Source organism: Eucyclogobius newberryi, unplaced genomic scaffold, assembly GCF_026437365.1.
Source record: "Eucyclogobius newberryi isolate DKJ021-1_F unplaced genomic scaffold, fEucNew1.0.hap1 SCAF_10, whole genome shotgun sequence".
NCBI classification, from domain to species: domain Eukaryota; kingdom Metazoa; phylum Chordata; class Actinopteri; order Gobiiformes; family Gobiidae; genus Eucyclogobius; species Eucyclogobius newberryi.
The window spans coordinates 18,917,005-18,930,828 of record NW_027315724.1 but is presented as its reverse complement, the minus strand read 5'-3'; positions in this window follow the sequence as shown (position 1 = coordinate 18,930,828).

The window sequence follows — 13,824 nt, the reverse complement described above, 5'->3', positions numbered from 1 at the left end:
ACATTTTTTGAATAAAATAAACTAATACATCTAGGGCTGTAATTGGTGATTTGACATACATCAAGGTTAGTTCTTCTACGGTTGTATATATTATAAACTGAATTATGCTCATACTTCCTGAACCTCGTGGTGGGCGCTCACCGTTGAACTCCATAAATGGTTTGAACGTAGAGCAAACATAATGCCAGATAAGTACAACTTGTTCCCTGTACTGACTGTACTTCTATCTCTGCTCAAAGTATGCACTTTAACCTGAAACATTTCTTTCACTTTCTTTAGAGAACAGTGAAACCTTTGTCTGCGGCAGCTCAGTGACTTTTGCTGCTGGTGTAAGATGACCACCTGTTCCCACCTTCAGTGAGAACAGGTGGTTTCCGTTTAAGGTCTGGCAGTCCAAACATGTAGGAAATGCAGAGACCATTATTTGTATTTGATGCATTGATCTAAGCTCACACAGCTTAATATTGACGAATTAGGAGTCACATTTGGGAAATATTTAATCCTGCTTTAGTTATTTTGTTATTGTCAGTGTGATCCTTATACGCCCAGGAGTGTTCCATTGTAGAAAAAGACTCAGCCATATTATCTGGACTCGAGATGTTTCGACTCTCATCCAAGAGTCATTCTCAATCTGCAGATCGAGTCTGAGAACTCAGGTATTTAGCCTACTCTGGGCTGTATAAGCTCTGCCCACCGGGCGGAGCCCCCTGATTCTTACTGTTTTTAAGTTTCCCCTGAAACCAATCTTCTTCGTTACCCTAACAGCCCTGTAATGGACCATAGAAACCCTATTGTTAGCTGGCTGCAGCTTCTCATCACTGATGAGGACCTGATCAGCATCTGAAATGCCCGGGTTTATGCTGCTGTAGATTGAACCTTAAACCCCATTTCTGTTTCTGTTTTTTTTTTAAATGTCCTCCTTAAATGTCCTCCTTAAATGTCATCTTTTAACCCCTCTCTTCTCCTGCTCAGAATCTTCACCTCGCTGTCCTCAAAAGAGTTTTTTGTGGCTTAAAGCTGAAGATGCACGGCGCTCTGTGGTCTTGAACTTAAGTGTCTTCTGTGTTGCAGTGTTTAGTCTCACCTGCACTGCTCTTTATAGCTTTCCTCACTGCACTGGACAGAATACACTATTGCTCTGTTGTTTTGCATCTTGTCCTTAAGACGAACAGTTTTTGTGCCCGGTGAAAATAAACAGGGATTTCATGTTGTCAAAAAATGTAAAGCAGCAAAGGAAGGAGTGACTACTGTAATACAGGTACTTAAAATGTGTATTCTGAATAGTATTTTCAGAATACACACCCGTGAGATGCACTTTCTGACTTTCTTGTTGCAGAGACAGAGACACAGAGTTAACCACAGCCGCTTTGAGGGGCGGAGGAGGCACCAGAGAAGAAGACGATGCAGAGGGTCTACTCCGAGAACCGAAAGCGCCTTAAATGTCACTAGGAGACGAGCGAGGACCGGTGCCGTTTTGCACCGTCTCTAATGACTAACTTCACTGACTTCTATTACAGTTGGTTTGAGGAAACTGCTCGGACGTGCTGAATGGGAGCTTCCTATTTCAGCCCAGTTTGTATTTAAAGCGTTTTGCAGTTACGTTACATGGGGAAACATACTGTTCGAGAGGACAGAAGAGGCTGACGTGGAATATGTGAGTTTAATACTTTGTTTCATACTTACAATATGTGAGTTTAATACAGTGTTTCATACTTACAAAATGTGAGTTTAATATATTGTTTCATACTTACAATATGTGAGTTTAATACAGTGTTTCATACTTACAATATGTGAGTTTAATACAGTGTTTCATACTTACAAAATGTGAGTTTAATACTTTGTTTCATACTTACAAAATGTGAGTTTAATATATTGTTTCATACTTACAATATGTGAGTTTAATATATTGTTTCATACTTACAATATGTGAGTTTAATACTTTGTTTCATACTTACAAAATGTGAGTTTAATACTTTGTTTCATACTTACAAAATGTGAGTTTAATATATTGTTTCATACTTACAATATGTGAGTTTAATACAGTGTTTCATACTTACAATATGTGAGTTTAATACAGTGTTTCATACTTACAATATGTGAGTTTAATATATTGTTTCATACTTACAATATGTGAGTTTAATACATTGTTTCATACTTACAATATGTGAGTTTAATACAGTGTTTCATACTTACAATATGTGAGTTTAATATATTGTTTCATACTTACAATCCATCCATCCATCCATCTTCTGCCGCTTTATCCGGGGCCGGGTCGCGGGGGCAGCAGTCTGAGCAGGGACTCCCAGACTTCCTTCTCCCCAGACACTTCCTCTAACTCCTCCGGGGGGATCCCGAGGCGTTCCCAGGCCAGCCGAGAGACATAGTCTCTCCAGCGTGTCCTGGGTCTTCCCCGGGGCCTCTTCCCGGTGGGACATGCCCGGAACACCTCCCCAGGGAGGCGCCCAGGAGGCATCCGGAACAGATGCCCGAGCCACCTCAGCTGGCTCCTCTCGACGTGGAGGAGCAGCGGCTCTACTCCGAGCTCCCCCCGTGTGGCCGAGCTCCTCACCTTATCTCTAAGGGAGCGCCCAGCCACCCGGCGGAGGAAACTCATTTCGACCGCTTGTATCCGCGATCTTGTTCTTTCGGTCACTACCCAAAGCTCATGACCATAGGTGAGGGTAGGAACGTAGACCGACCGGTAAATAGAGAGCTTTGCCTTTCGGCTCAGCTCCCTCTTTACCACAACGGTCCGATGCAGCGACTGCATCACTGCAGCCGCTGCACCGATCCGCCTGTCGATCTCACGCTCCATCCTTCCCTCACTCGTGAACAAGACCCCGAGATACTTGAACTCCTCCACTTGGGGCAAGGACACCCCACCCACCTGGAGAGGGCAAGCCACCTTTTTCCGGTCGAGAACCATGGCCTCGGATTTGGAGGTGCTGATTCTCATCCCAGCCGCTTCACACTCGGCTGCAAACCGTCCCAGTGCATGTTGCAGGTCCGGGTTTGATGGAGCCATCAGGACAACATCGTCTGCAAACAGCAGAGATGAGATCCTGTGGTCCCCAAACCGGACCCCCTCCGACCCCTGACTGCGCCTAGAAATTCTGTCCATAAAAATTATGAACAGAACCGGTGACACAGGGCAGCCCTGGCGGAGTCCAACATGCACTGGGAACAGGTCTGACTTACTGCCGGCAATGCGAACACAGCTCCTGCTCCGGTCATACAGGGACCGGACAGCCCTGAGCAAAGGGCCCCGGACCCCGTACTCCCGGAGCACCCCCCAAAGGACACCCCGAGGGACACGGTCAAAAGCCTTCTCCAGATCCACAAAGCACATGTGGACTGGTTGGGCAAACTCCCATGAACCCTCGAGCACCCGATGGAGGGTATAGAGCTGGTCCAGTGTTCCACGACCGGGACGAAAACCACTCTGCTCCTCCTGAATCCGAGGTTCGACTATCGGTCGGATTCTCCTCTCCAGTACCTTGGAATAGACCTTACCCGGGAGGCTGAGGAGTGTGATCCCTCTGTAGTTGGAACACACCCTCCGGTCCCCCTTCTTGAACAGAGGGACCACCACCCCGGTCTGCCAGTCCAGAGGCACGGTCCCCGAACGCCACGCGATGTTGCAGAGACGTGTCAACCAAGACAGTCCTACAACATCCAGATACTTTAGGTACTCAGGGCGGATCTCATCCACCCCCGGAGCCCTGCCACCGAGGAGTTTGCGAACAACCTCAGTGACTTCAGCTTGGGTGATGGATGAGCCAGCCTCCGAGTCCCCGGTCTCTACTTCCTCTTCAGAAGACGTGACTGAGGGATTAAGGAGATCCTCAAAGTATTCCTTCCACCGTCCGACGACATCCCCAGTCGAGGTCAGCAGGCCTCCACCCGCACCGTAAACGGTGTTTGTGAGACACTGCTTCCCCTTCCTGAGGCGCCGGACGGTTTGCCAGAATTTCTTTGGTGCCGACCGATAGTCCTCCTCCATGGCCTCCCCGAACTCCTCCCAGGCCCGGGTTTTTGCCTCTGCGACAGCACGAGCCGCGGCTCGCTTGGCCTGCCGATACCCGTCGATGACCTCCGGAGACCTACAAGCCAGAGTGGCCTGATAGGCCTCCTTCTTTAGTCTGACGGCATCCCTTACTTCCGGTGTCCACCACCGGGTTCGGGGGTTGCCGCCACGACAGGCACCGGAGACCTTGCGACCACAGCTCCGAGCAGCCGCATCAACAATGGAGGCGGAGAACATGGTCCACTCGGACTCAATGTCCCCAGCCTCCCCCGGGACATGGGAGAAGCTCTCCCGGAGGTGCGAGTTGAATACCCTACTGACAGAGGGCTCCACTAGACGTTCCCAACAGACCCTCACAATGCGCTTGGGTCTGCCAAGTCTGTCCGGCTTCCTCCTCCGCCAGCGGATCCAACTCACCACCAGGTGGTGATCGGTTGACAACTCTGCCCCTCTCTTCACCCGAGTGTCCAAGACACGCGGCCGGAGGTCTGATGACACGACAACTAAGTCGATCATTGACCTCCGGCCTAGGGTGTCCTGGTGCCACGTGCACTGATGGACACCCTTGTGCTTGAACATGGTGTTCGTTATGGACAATCCGTGGCTAGCACAGAAGTCCAATAACTGAACACCGCTCGGGTTCAGATCGGGGAAGCCGTTCTTCCCGATCACCCCTCTCCAGGTGTCACTGTCATTGCCCACGTGGGCGTTGAAGTCCCCCAGTAGAACAACGGAGTCCCCGGTCGGTGCACTGTCCAGTACCCCTCCCAAGGACTCCAAGAAGGCCGGGTACTCTGCACTGCTGTTCGGCCCGTAGGCCGCCACAACAGTGAGAGACCTGTCCCCCACCCGAAGGCGGAGGGACGCGACCCTCTCGTTCACCGGGGTAAACTCCAACACGTGGCGGCTGAGCTGAGGGGCTATCAGCAAGCCCACACCAGCCCGCCGCCTCTCCCCGCGGGCAACACCAGAGAAGTGGAGCGTCCAGCCCCTCTCGAGGAGATGGGTTCCAGAGCCCAAACTGTGCGTGGAGGTGAGGCCGACTATATCTAGTCGGTATCGCTCAACCTCCCGCACAAGCTCAGGCTCTTTCCCCCCCAGCGAGGTGACATTCCATGTCCCCAGAGTTAGTCTCTGTGTCCGGAGATCTGGTCGCCGAGGCCCCTGCCGTCGACTGCCGCCCAGATCTCTCTGCACCGGCCCCCTATGGATCCTCCTGCGGGTGGTGGGCCCACGGGAGGGCGGCCCCACGTCGCTCTTTCGGGCTGTGCCCGGCCGGGCCCCGTGGGGTAAGACCCGGCCACCAGGCGCTCGCCATGGAGCACCCATCCCAGGCCTGGCTCCAGGATGGGGCCCCGGTGACGCCGATCCGGGCGACGTGAACTGCCTTGATTGTGTCGTCGTCATAAGAGGCTTCTGAACCGATCTTTGTCTGACCCGTCACCTAGGACCTGTTTGCCTTGGGAGACCCTACCAGGGGCATGAAGCCCCCGACAACATAGCTCCCGGGATCATTCGGGCACTCAAACCCCTCCACCACGTTAAGGTGTCGGCTCAAGGAGGAGCCACATACTTACAATATGTGAGTTTAATACATTGTTTCATACTTACAATATGTGAGTTTAATACAGTGTTTCATACTTACAATATGTGAGTTTAATATATTGTTTCATACTTACAATATGTGAGTTTAATACAGTGTTTCATACATACAATATGTGAGTTTAATATATTGTTTCATACTTACAATATGTGAGTTTAATACAGTGTTTCATACTTACAATATGTGAGTTTAATACAGTGTTTCATACTTACAATATGTGAGTTTAATACAGTGTTTCATACTTACAATATGTGAGTTTAATACAGTGTTTCATACTTACAATATGTGAGTTTAATACAGTGTTTCATACTTACAATATGTGAGTTTAATACTTTGTTTCATACTTACAATATGTGAGTTTAATACAGTGTTTCATACTTACAATATGTGAGTTTAATATATTGTTTCATACTTACAATATGTGAGTTTAATACAGTGTTTCATACTTACAATATGTGAGTTTAATATATTGTTTCATACTTACAAAATGTGAGTTTAATACAGTGTTTCATACTTACAATATGTGAGTTTAATACTTTGTTTCATACTTACAAAATGTGAGTTTAATATATTGTTTCATACTTACAATATGTGAGTTTAATACTTTGTTTCATACTTACAAAATGTGAGTTTAATACTTTGTTTCATACTTACAAAATGTGAGTTTAATACTTTGTTTCATACTTACAATATGTGAGTTTAATACTTTGTTTCATACTTACAATATGTGAGTTTAATACAGTGTTTCATACTTACAATATGTGAGTTTAATATATTGTTTCATACTTACAATATGTGAGTTTAATACTTTGTTTCATACTTACAAAATGTGAGTTTAATACAGTGTTTCATACTTACAATATGTGAGTTTAATATAGTGTTTCATACTTACAATATGTGAGTTTAATATAGTGTTTCATACTTACAATATGTGAGTTTAATACAGTGTTTCATACTTACAATATGTGAGTTTAATACAGTGTTTCATACTTACAATATGTGAGTTTAATACTTTGTTTCATACTTACAAAATGTGAGTTTAATATATTGTTTCATACTTACAATATGTGAGTTTAATATATTGTTTCATACTTACAATATGTGAGTTTAATACAGTGTTTCATACTTACAATATGTGAGTTTAATACAGTGTTTCATACTTACAATATGTGAGTTTAATACAGTGTTTCATACTTACAATATGTGAGTTTAATACAGTGTTTCATACTTACAATATGTGAGTTTAATATATTGTTTCATACTTACAATATGTGAGTTTAATATATTGTTTCATACTTACAATATGTGAGTTTAATACAGTGTTTCATACTTACAATATGTGAGTTTAATATATTGTTTCATACTTACAATATGTGAGTTTAATACAGTGTTTCATACTTACAATATGTGAGTTTAATACTTTGTTTCATACTTACAATATGTGAGTTTAATACTTTGTTTCATACTTACAATATGTGAGTTTAATATATTGTTTCATACTTACAATAAGTGAGTTTAATATATTGTTTCATACTTACAATATGTGAGTTTAATATATTGTTTCATACTTACAATATGTGAGTTTAATACAGTGTTTCATACTTACAATATGTGAGTTTAATACAGTGTTTCATACTTACAATATGTGAGTTTAATATATTGTTTCATACTTACAATATGTGAGTTTAATATATTGTTTCATACTTACAATATGTGAGTTTGATATATTGTTTCATACTTACAATATGTGAGTTTAATACTTTGTTTCATACTTACAATATGTGAGTTTAATATATTGTTTCATACTTACAATATGTGAGTTTAATATATTGTTTCATACTTACAATATGTGAGTTTAATATATTGTTTCATACTTACAATATGTGAGTTTAATATATTGTTTCATACTTACAATATGTGAGTTTAATACAGTGTTTCATACTTACAATATGTGAGTTTAATATATTGTTTCATACTTACAATATGTGAGTTTAATATATTGTTTCATACTTACAATATGTGAGTTTAATACTTTGTTTCATACTTACAATATGTGAGTTTAATATATTGTTTCATACTTACAATATGTGAGTTTAATACTTTGTTTCATACTTACAATATGTGAGTTTAATACTTTGTTTCATACTTACAATATGTGAGTTTAATATATTGTTTCATACTTACAATAAGTGAGTTTAATATATTGTTTCATACTTACAATATGTGAGTTTAATATATTGTTTCATACTTACAATATGTGAGTTTAATACAGTGTTTCATACTTACAATATGTGAGTTTAATATATTGTTTCATACTTACAATATGTGAGTTTAATACTTTGTTTCATACTTACAATATGTGAGTTTAATATATTGTTTCATACTTACAATATGTGAGTTTAATATATTGTTTCATACTTACAATATGTGAGTTTAATATATTGTTTCATACTTACAATATGTGAGTTTAATACTTTGTTTCATACTTACAATATGTGAGTTTAATATATTGTTTCATACTTACAATATGTGAGTTTAATACAGTGTTTCATACTTACAATATGTGAGTTTAATATATTGTTTCATACTTACAATATGTGAGTTTAATACTTTGTTTCATACTTACAATATGTGAGTTTAATATATTGTTTCATACTTACAATATGTGAGTTTAATATATTGTTTCATACTTACAATATGTGAGTTTAATATATTGTTTCATACTTACAATATGTGAGTTTAATACAGTGTTTCATACTTACAATATGTGAGTTTAATATATTGTTTCATACTTACAATATGTGAGTTTAATATATTGTTTCATACTTACAATATGTGAGTTTAATACTTTGTTTCATACTTACAATATGTGAGTTTAATACTTTGTTTCATACTTACAATATGTGAGTTTAATATATTGTTTCATACTTACAATATGTGAGTTTAATATATTGTTTCATACTTACAATATGTGAGTTTAATACAGTGTTTCATACTTACAATAAGTGAGTTTAATACAGTGTTTCATACTTACAATATGTGAGTTTAATATATTGTTTCATACTTACAATATGTGAGTTTAATACTTTGTTTCATACTTACAATATGTGAGTTTAATATATTGTTTCATACTTACAATATGTGAGTTTAATATATTGTTTCATACTTACAATATGTGAGTTTAATATATTGTTTCATACTTACAATATGTGAGTTTAATATATTGTTTCATACTTACAATATGTGAGTTTAATATATTGTTTCATACTTACAATATGTGAGTTTAATATATTGTTTCATACTTACAATATGTGAGTTTAATACAGTGTTTCATACTTACAATATGTGAGTTTAATATATTGTTTCATACTTACAATATGTGAGTTTAATATAGTGTTTCATACTTACAATATGTGAGTTTAATATAGTGTTTCATACTTACAATATGTGAGTTTAATATATTGTTTCATACTTACAATATGTGAGTTTAATACAGTGTTTCATACTTACAATATGTGAGTTTAATATATTGTTTCATACTTACAATATGTGAGTTTAATACTTTGTTTCATACTTACAATATGTGAGTTTAATATATTGTTTCATACTTACAATATGTGAGTTTAATACTTTGTTTCATACTTACAATATGTGAGTTTAATATATTGTTTCATACTTACAATATGTGAGTTTAATACTTTGTTTCATACTTACAATATGTGAGTTTAATACAGTGTTTCATACTTACAATATGTGAGTTTAATACAGTGTTTCATACTTACAATATGTGAGTTTAATATATTGTTTCATACTTACAATATGTGAGTTTAATATATTGTTTCATACTTACAATATGTGAGTTTAATATATTGTTTCATACTTACAATATGTGAGTTTAATACAGTGTTTCATACTTACAATATGTGAGTTTAATATAGTGTTTCATACTTACAATATGTGAGTTTAATATATTGTTTCATACTTACAATATGTGAGTTTAATATATTGTTTCATACTTACAATATGTGAGTTTAATATATTGTTTCATACTTACAATATGTGAGTTTAATATATTGTTTCATACTTACAATATGTGAGTTTAATATATTGTTTCATACTTACAATATGTGAGTTTAATACAGTGTTTCATACTTACAATATGTGAGTTTAATACAGTGTTTCATACTTACAATATGTGAGTTTAATACAGTGTTTCATACTTACAATATGTGAGTTTAATACAGTGTTTCATACTTACAATATGTGAGTTTAATACAGTGTTTCATACTTACAATATGTGAGTTTAATACTTTGTTTCATACTTACAATATGTGAGTTTAATATATTGTTTCATACTCACAATATGTGAGTTTAATACTTTGTTTCATACTTACAATATGTGAGTTTAATATATTGTTTCATACTTACAATATGTGAGTTTAATACTTTGTTTCATACTTACAATATGTGAGTTTAATATATTGTTTCATACTTACAATATGTGAGTTTAATACAGTGTTTCATACTTACAATATGTGAGTTTAATACAGTGTTTCATACTTACAATATGTGAGTTTAATATATTGTTTCATACTTACAATATGTGAGTTTAATATATTGTTTCATACTTACAATATGTGAGTTTAATATATTGTTTCATACTTACAATATGTGAGTTTAATACAGTGTTTCATACTTACAATATGTGAGTTTAATATAGTGTTTCATACTTACAATATGTGAGTTTAATATATTGTTTCATACTTACAATATGTGAGTTTAATATATTGTTTCATACTTACAATATGTGAGTTTAATATATTGTTTCATACTTACAATATGTGAGTTTAATATATTGTTTCATACTTACAATATGTGAGTTTAATATATTGTTTCATACTTACAATATGTGAGTTTAATACAGTGTTTCATACTTACAATATGTGAGTTTAATACATTGTTTCATACTTACAATATGTGAGTTTAATATATTGTTTCATACTTACAATATGTGAGTTTAATATATTGTTTCATACTTACAATATGTGAGTTTAATACAGTGTTTCATACTTACAATATGTGAGTTTAATACTTTGTTTCATACTTACAATATGTGAGTTTAATACAGTGTTTCATACTTACAATATGTGAGTTTAATACAGTGTTTCATACTTACAATATGTGAGTTTAATATATTGTTTCATACTTACAATATGTGAGTTTAATACTTTGTTTCATACTTACAATATGTGAGTTTAATATATTGTTTCATACTTACAATATGTGAGTTTAATACAGTGTTTCATACTTACAATATGTGAGTTTAATACAGTGTTTCATACTTACAATATGTGAGTTTAATACTTTGTTTCATACTTACAATATGTGAGTTTAATATATTGTTTCATACTTACAATATGTGAGTTTAATACTTTGTTTCATACTTACAATATGTGAGTTTAATATATTGTTTCATACTTACAATATGTGAGTTTAATATATTGTTTCATACTTACAATATGTGAGTTTAATATAGTGTTTCATACTTACAATATGTGAGTTTAATATATTGTTTCATACTTACAATATGTGAGTTTAATATATTGTTTCATACTTACAATATGTGAGTTTAATATATTGTTTCATACTTACAATATGTGAGTTTAATATAGTGTTTCATACTTACAATATGTGAGTTTAATATATTGTTTCATACTTACAATATGTGAGTTTAATATATTGTTTCATACTTACAATATGTGAGTTTAATACAGTGTTTCATACTTACAATATGTGAGTTTAATATATTGTTTCATACTTACAATATGTGAGTTTAATATATTGTTTCATACTTACAATATGTGAGTTTAATACAGTGTTTCATACTTACAATAAGTGAGTTTAATACAGTGTTTCATACTTACAATATGTGAGTTTAATATATTGTTTCATACTTACAATATGTGAGTTTAATACTTTGTTTCATACTTACAATATGTGAGTTTAATATATTGTTTCATACTTACAATATGTGAGTTTAATATATTGTTTCATACTTACAATATGTGAGTTTAATATATTGTTTCATACTTACAATATGTGAGTTTAATATATTGTTTCATACTTACAATATGTGAGTTTAATATATTGTTTCATACTTACAATATGTGAGTTTAATATATTGTTTCATACTTACAATATGTGAGTTTAATACAGTGTTTCATACTTACAATATGTGAGTTTAATATATTGTTTCATACTTACAATATGTGAGTTTAATATAGTGTTTCATACTTACAATATGTGAGTTTAATATAGTGTTTCATACTTACAATATGTGAGTTTAATATATTGTTTCATACTTACAATATGTGAGTTTAATACAGTGTTTCATACTTACAATATGTGAGTTTAATATATTGTTTCATACTTACAATATGTGAGTTTAATACTTTGTTTCATACTTACAATATGTGAGTTTAATATATTGTTTCATACTTACAATATGTGAGTTTAATACTTTGTTTCATACTTACAATATGTGAGTTTAATATATTGTTTCATACTTACAATATGTGAGTTTAATACTTTGTTTCATACTTACAATATGTGAGTTTAATACAGTGTTTCATACTTACAATATGTGAGTTTAATACAGTGTTTCATACTTACAATATGTGAGTTTAATATATTGTTTCATACTTACAATATGTGAGTTTAATATATTGTTTCATACTTACAATATGTGAGTTTAATATATTGTTTCATACTTACAATATGTGAGTTTAATACAGTGTTTCATACTTACAATATGTGAGTTTAATATAGTGTTTCATACTTACAATATGTGAGTTTAATATATTGTTTCATACTTACAATATGTGAGTTTAATATATTGTTTCATACTTACAATATGTGAGTTTAATATATTGTTTCATACTTACAATATGTGAGTTTAATATATTGTTTCATACTTACAATATGTGAGTTTAATATATTGTTTCATACTTACAATATGTGAGTTTAATACAGTGTTTCATACTTACAATATGTGAGTTTAATACAGTGTTTCATACTTACAATATGTGAGTTTAATACAGTGTTTCATACTTACAATATGTGAGTTTAATACAGTGTTTCATACTTACAATATGTGAGTTTAATACAGTGTTTCATACTTACAATATGTGAGTTTAATACTTTGTTTCATACTTACAATATGTGAGTTTAATATATTGTTTCATACTCACAATATGTGAGTTTAATACTTTGTTTCATACTTACAATATGTGAGTTTAATATATTGTTTCATACTTACAATATGTGAGTTTAATACTTTGTTTCATACTTACAATATGTGAGTTTAATATATTGTTTCATACTTACAATATGTGAGTTTAATACAGTGTTTCATACTTACAATATGTGAGTTTAATACAGTGTTTCATACTTACAATATGTGAGTTTAATATATTGTTTCATACTTACAATATGTGAGTTTAATATATTGTTTCATACTTACAATATGTGAGTTTAATATATTGTTTCATACTTACAATATGTGAGTTTAATACAGTGTTTCATACTTACAATATGTGAGTTTAATATAGTGTTTCATACTTACAATATGTGAGTTTAATATATTGTTTCATACTTACAATATGTGAGTTTAATATATTGTTTCATACTTACAATATGTGAGTTTAATATATTGTTTCATACTTACAATATGTGAGTTTAATATATTGTTTCATACTTACAATATGTGAGTTTAATATATTGTTTCATACTTACAATATGTGAGTTTAATACAGTGTTTCATACTTACAATATGTGAGTTTAATACATTGTTTCATACTTACAATATGTGAGTTTAATATATTGTTTCATACTTACAATATGTGAGTTTAATATATTGTTTCATACTTACAATATGTGAGTTTAATACAGTGTTTCATACTTACAATATGTGAGTTTAATACTTTGTTTCATACTTACAATATGTGAGTTTAATACAGTGTTTCATACTTACAATATGTGAGTTTAATACAGTGTTTCATACTTACAATATGTGAGTTTAATATATTGTTTCATACTTACAATATGTGAGTTTAATACTTTGTTTCATACTTACAATATGTGAGTTTAATATATTGTTTCATACTTACAATATGTGAGTTTAATACAGTGTTTC